This window comes from Hibiscus syriacus, unplaced genomic scaffold (genome assembly GCF_006381635.1).
Source record: "Hibiscus syriacus cultivar Baekdansim isolate YM2019G1 unplaced genomic scaffold, ASM638163v2 tig00002511_pilon, whole genome shotgun sequence".
Lineage (NCBI taxonomy): Eukaryota > Viridiplantae > Streptophyta > Magnoliopsida > Malvales > Malvaceae > Hibiscus > Hibiscus syriacus.
In genome coordinates, this window is record NW_024061932.1 from 1,372,261 (window position 1) to 1,378,234 (window position 5,974).

The window sequence follows — 5,974 nt, forward strand, 5'->3', positions numbered from 1 at the left end:
ATATACTAGGGTTAAATAAATTATATTGTTATAGTATGCCCAAAGACCAATCATATGATGATTGTAATAATACATTTATTTACCAATTTTATTGAATAAAGGCATTGCCAATATTATTTTCTGTAATATGTCTGTGTTTAACATAAACTAAAAGATAATAAAGTCCATATAGTAACATTATTAAAGAATCCATAGTCAAGTATTATTATGGGAATGGACAATAATAATACGCTTAAGACTAACATGTTATTGATTGATGACAAGGAGTTGTCATTGACATAAAGATGTCAAAATTGATACATGATTATATTGTTAGATATCAATGTATTGGATTGACCCATCATGAGCATATGTCTTGGATTATTATGTAACTGTCATAACATTGCTTATGGTGATGATTATATGTATGATCCTCAGAGTTGAGATAAATGTCATCCCAACATATATTGTTGTATATTTTGATATAGTTAAACATGCTCCATAACTGGTTACACTATAAAGACTATTATTGAATATATCTCGATATATGTAGTGGGGTGTATATGGTTAAGATAGAATTTGTCCTTCCTACATAATAGGAAATTTATCACAGGCCACTTGATTGAGTGAGACTAGAAATGCATGGCCATGCTCGAACAAGTTGATATGTGATATCAAAAATTATTCGTTAATTATAGTCTACACTAGATATCAAGAAACAATAGATGGGCTATACAAGTGTGTCTATTCTAAGACTTGTGCCTATTCTACATATAAAGGACAAAAGGATGTAATACATAAAAGAGTTAATCACAAAGATAATATATCGAATCATAATTTCTTGTAACTTAGGTGTCAATGATATATTACTACATGTCATTCATTGTATGTAATATTAGAATTGTTGTAATAATTACTACTAACGTTACAAGAACTTACAGGGTCACACCCTAGGATTGAAATGAGCAAAGATGTACAATTTGTTGTATGTTACTAAAATATATCTAGAGTTAAGATTTGTATATTTGATATACATATGATTTTAATTATCCCAGATATAGTAAGTAAGCATTAAAAGAATGTAATTTATATTAGTAAGTAAGCATTAAAATAATGTAATTTAGATTACAACTCTTTTAATTGTTATATAATTCAGAATAATTAAATAAGTTTTAAATAAACATTAAAGTTTGTAATTCAGATTATAAGTCTTTAATGTATATTTAATTTTAATTAACTAATTAATATTTTATTTATTAATTAGAAATAACTTTAAAAACCCTAAGATGTTAGGGTAATTGATATATATTTAAATGAGGTAAGTTCTAGCAGTCGTTTTACTTCAGCCGTTTTTCTCAAAACCAATTTTGGGAAAAGAAAATTTTGCTCTCAATCGGGTGAACTAAGTAGAGGCCAAGGATGCAAACCGTAAGTCCAATGTCTCCATAAACGACTGAAAATATGGAGGCATTATACTACCTTGACTAGCGAGATCATCTTCAGGTTGATTTACAAGATCGTCGACATCTCGTTAAACGTCTTTGAGTTCTTGATCTAGAGCCAGAGTTGGAGCTACTCGTGATGAACTAGCAGTGGGAGTCTTCTTAGTTAATCGAACCCAGTTTGTTTTATCTCATTTCCATCCCGATTTGCGTAGAGAGGTAAAGTCGATTTGGGTACTCAGAAGGATGGTTACATCGAGGTCTACCTTAAGATTGGATTTAATGAACATATTTCTTAATAAACAACCGTAAACTAAGGATTCTACTCTTTTAGAAGGTACATTGTTAATGGTTTATACTAACTATCTGAAGATAATTTGAGGTAGATTTATTCTTTTATTGTTTGGATACAGTGAATCCACCATAAGTCTATGCTACGGAAGGAGGAATATTTACCTCTGGATGGTGTAAACCACCAAGAGATCATGAAGTACAAAAATCGTTCTTGGTAATCTAGAACACTAGCACTTTTATTGACTTCATATGATGAGGGCACAAAATCTCTCTCATTATCTTACTTTCTATTTTCTAATCCAAAGGCTCGAGCTATAGAGTCAGAATCTATAGTGATGTTTTTACCTAAGGGATAGGAACGAATACTTTCGGTTAGAGTACTAGACTCATTTTGAATACAGACGGCGTTGGAATAGAAAATACGAACAAGTTGTTGGAAGACAACGGGTTTAAATTTAAAGGTGTTGTCAAATTTTGAAGCTTTTAAGGTTAGGAGATATTTAAAGTTCATTTCTTCCATAGCCTTTAGAGAAGGGAGATGCTCATCCCTAATATTATAAGACTCAAAGTGATTAACGTACATAGAGTATAGATTTCTACGGTTATGTTAGTTAAAACACGAGTTTAGAATATTCATTTCTTGAGGATTGGGAGGAGGGTTTGGAAGAGGATTTGGAGGTGGGTTTGGTGGTTGATTGAAACGACTAGAAGATGACCTAGCTCTTTTAGACATATTTTAGGAAAATCAGAATAGAATACCTGTAATTAAACAACATATGCATGCAAAACAATTAATTCCCAAAACTCTATATGAGTCCTCAATTCAAGGTTTTCTAAAACTAATGTATAATGGGAAAATTTTGAAAACCAAAGTTGAAAATTATAATATGTATTATTTTTATGAATATATATATATATATATATATATATAATCAAAACGAAAACAGTTTTTTTAAATTTTTGAAATTTATGATATTTTTGAAAAATTAGTTGTAGATTCTAGTGTAAAACTACAATCTAAGAAATACCCATTCACTAATTTGAACTAAAACTATCTAAAACTAGTCCTATGTTAAAAAAATAATAAAATAGTGTTTTGAAGAAATTACCTTGGAATTTAGTATGAGAAGGAATTGATGTTGTATGCACAAATTTAATGGAGCTAACAGGATTTAGAGTTGAAGAATGATAGATTTATGACTTGTATTTGTTGGAATGAAGCAAAGTGAAAATAGGGGTTGAGAGAGTATGAATGGTAGGTAGAGTGTTTAGGGTTTGGTTTTTAGAAAAATGAAATATTTTAGGGATTTATAGCCTAAAACCGACTAGTAGTATCGGTCGGTACTCCTATAGGAGTATCGATACTTCAAGGCTTTTTGAGAAGTATCGATACCAATGTATCGATACCCATTCAAGTAGTATCGGTACTGTAAGAACATTATCGATACTCGATAAGAACAATATCGATAGTAGGCTAGTAGTATCAATACCTAGTAAGAGTAGTATCAATACTATGTGAGTAGTATCGATACCAGGTGCACAAAATGGTCAAAATATGGAATTAAACACTTTACAAGAAAAATTTATCAACTCTAGTGGTATAGACAACCCTTATTACGAAAAATAATTATGTTCAATCAATCAAATCAAACTTAAGCATAATTTGAACATATTGTTAATTTTCATGAAAACTCATAAACTCCCTCTATCTATTAGCATAGAAGGCATTTAAAAATATAATTTTTACATGTATTTTTCTTTTATTCATAAAAGTGCTAAAATTATTTTAAATACAAAATCAAGGTAGGTTTGTTAGACCTAATTCTCTCCTAAGTGTCCAAAATCAATCTTTATCTAAAGGTTTTGTAAAAATATCCGCTAATTGGTACAAAGTATCTACATATTCTAGAACTACATCTTCTTTTGAGACATGATCTCTAACGAAATGACGTTTAATTTCAATGTGCTTAGTTCTAGAGTGTTGGATGGGATTTTTAGTGAGACAAATAGCATTAGTATTGTCACATTTGATAGGAATGGTACCTACTTCAATTCCATAGTAAAAAAGTTGTTGTTTCATCCATAAAATGTGTACGCAACAACTACCGGCTGAAATGTATTCCACTTCAGTGGTAGATAATGCAACACTATTTTGCTTCTTTGAAAACCAAGAAATTAACATGTTTCCTAGGAATTAATGTGTACCGGAGGTGTTTTTCATATTTAATTTGCATCCTCCTTAATCCGCATTCGAGAAGGCATGCAAACTAAAGCTAGAGTCTTTAGAATACCAAAGTCTTATACTAGAAGTATCCTTAAGGTATCTAAAGATCCTCTTAATGGCTTGTAGATAAGGTTCCTTAGGGCATGATTGAAATCTAGAATATAAGAAACACTAAACATAATATCCGGTATACTTGCAGTTAGATAAAGCAAAGAGCCAATCATAGACTTATAAAGTTTAACATCTACACATTTACCTTCTTCATATTTGTCAAGCTTTGTAGATGGGCTCATAGGAGTGGCTTGAGGTTTGACATATTCCAATCCAAATTTCTTGAGCATATCCTTGACGTACTTTGCTTGATTGATGAAGATGCCATCTTTTCTTTGCTTGATTTGGAGCCTCAAGAAAAATAAAAGCTTCCCCATCATGCTCATCTCAAATTCACCTTGCATTAACTTTGCAATTTCTTGGCAAAGAGCATCATTAGAAGAACAAAAAATTATATCATCAACATAAATTTGAACTACTAATAAATCTTTACCTTTTCGTTTTAAAAACAATGTAGTGTCAACATTCCCTTTTGAAAAACATTTTTCAATTAGAAATTTTGAAAATCTTTCATACCAAGCTATTGATTAGGAAATTTTGAATCTTCAAAAACCAAGAGGTTGTTCCACATACACTTCTTCTTTTCTAAAACAATTTAAAAATGCACTTTTAACATCCATTTGATATAATTTAAATTCATGAAAACATGCAAATGCTAACAGCTTTATAATTGCTTCCATAATAGCTATGGGAGCATATGTTTCATTAAAATCTATTCTCTCTTCTTGAGTATACCCTTGAGCAACAAGTCTAGCCTTGTTTCTCACTATGTTACCACTTTTATCTAGTTTGTTCCTAAACACACATTTAGTACATATAGTAGATTTATTACTTGGCCTTTCAACTAATGTCCATACTTTACTTCTCTCAAATTGATTTAACTCATCTTGCATAGCCATAATCCACTTTTCATCATTTAATGCTTCTTTAACATTCTTAGGCTCTATGCATGGATAAATGCAACATAATTACAAATATTTCTAAGAGAAGATCTAGTTACCCCTTTGGATGGATCACCTAAAATCTCACCAACCTTGACATAGTTATACTCCCTTGGGTATGTAATCTCCCTTTCTTATATGGTTAGATTCTCGAAGGCATCTTGAGTTTCCTCATATTTCACTTCTTCTTTTAACGATGATTCTCCCACGTCATTTAAATTTAATATACCTACATCATCATTAACACAAGAATCCTTCATAGGAAACATATTATCATAAAAAACAACATGAATAGACTCTTCTACCACTAAAGTTCTTTTATTAAACACACTATATGCTTTAGAATTTAAGGAATAACCCAAAAAAATTCCTTCATAACTTTTAGCATCAAATTTACCAAGATTATCTTTACCGTTGTTTAAAGCAAAACATTTACATCCAAAAGGGTGAAAACAACTAATGTTAGGCTTTTTATTTTTGAAAAGTTCATACAAAGCATGGTTCTTGTCATTTCCTCTAAAGTTCTATTTTTCCTCTCAACAACTCCATTTTATTGAGGGGTTCTAGGTGCTGAAAATTATGGCTAATTCCATTTGAATTACAAAAATCAGTAAATCCAAGATTTTCAAATTCAGTTCCATGATCACTCCTAACACATGAAATAGAGTAACCTTTTTCATTTTGGATTACGTTTGAAAAAGTGATAAAATTTTCTAAAGCTTCATCTTTTGTACTTAAGAAAAGAACCCAAGTAAACCTAGAATAGTCATCTACCAACACAAAAGCATATTGTTTCCCCCCCAAGCTAGTAGTTATAATTGGCCCAAAAAGATATATATGGATTAATTGTGATACTCTACTAGTTGATACATCATTAATATGTTTAAAGGAAGTTCTCTTATATTTTCCTTTTGCGCATGCATCACAGATTTTATCATGATCAAATTTTAGTTTTGGCAAACCTCTTACTAAATTACCTTGAT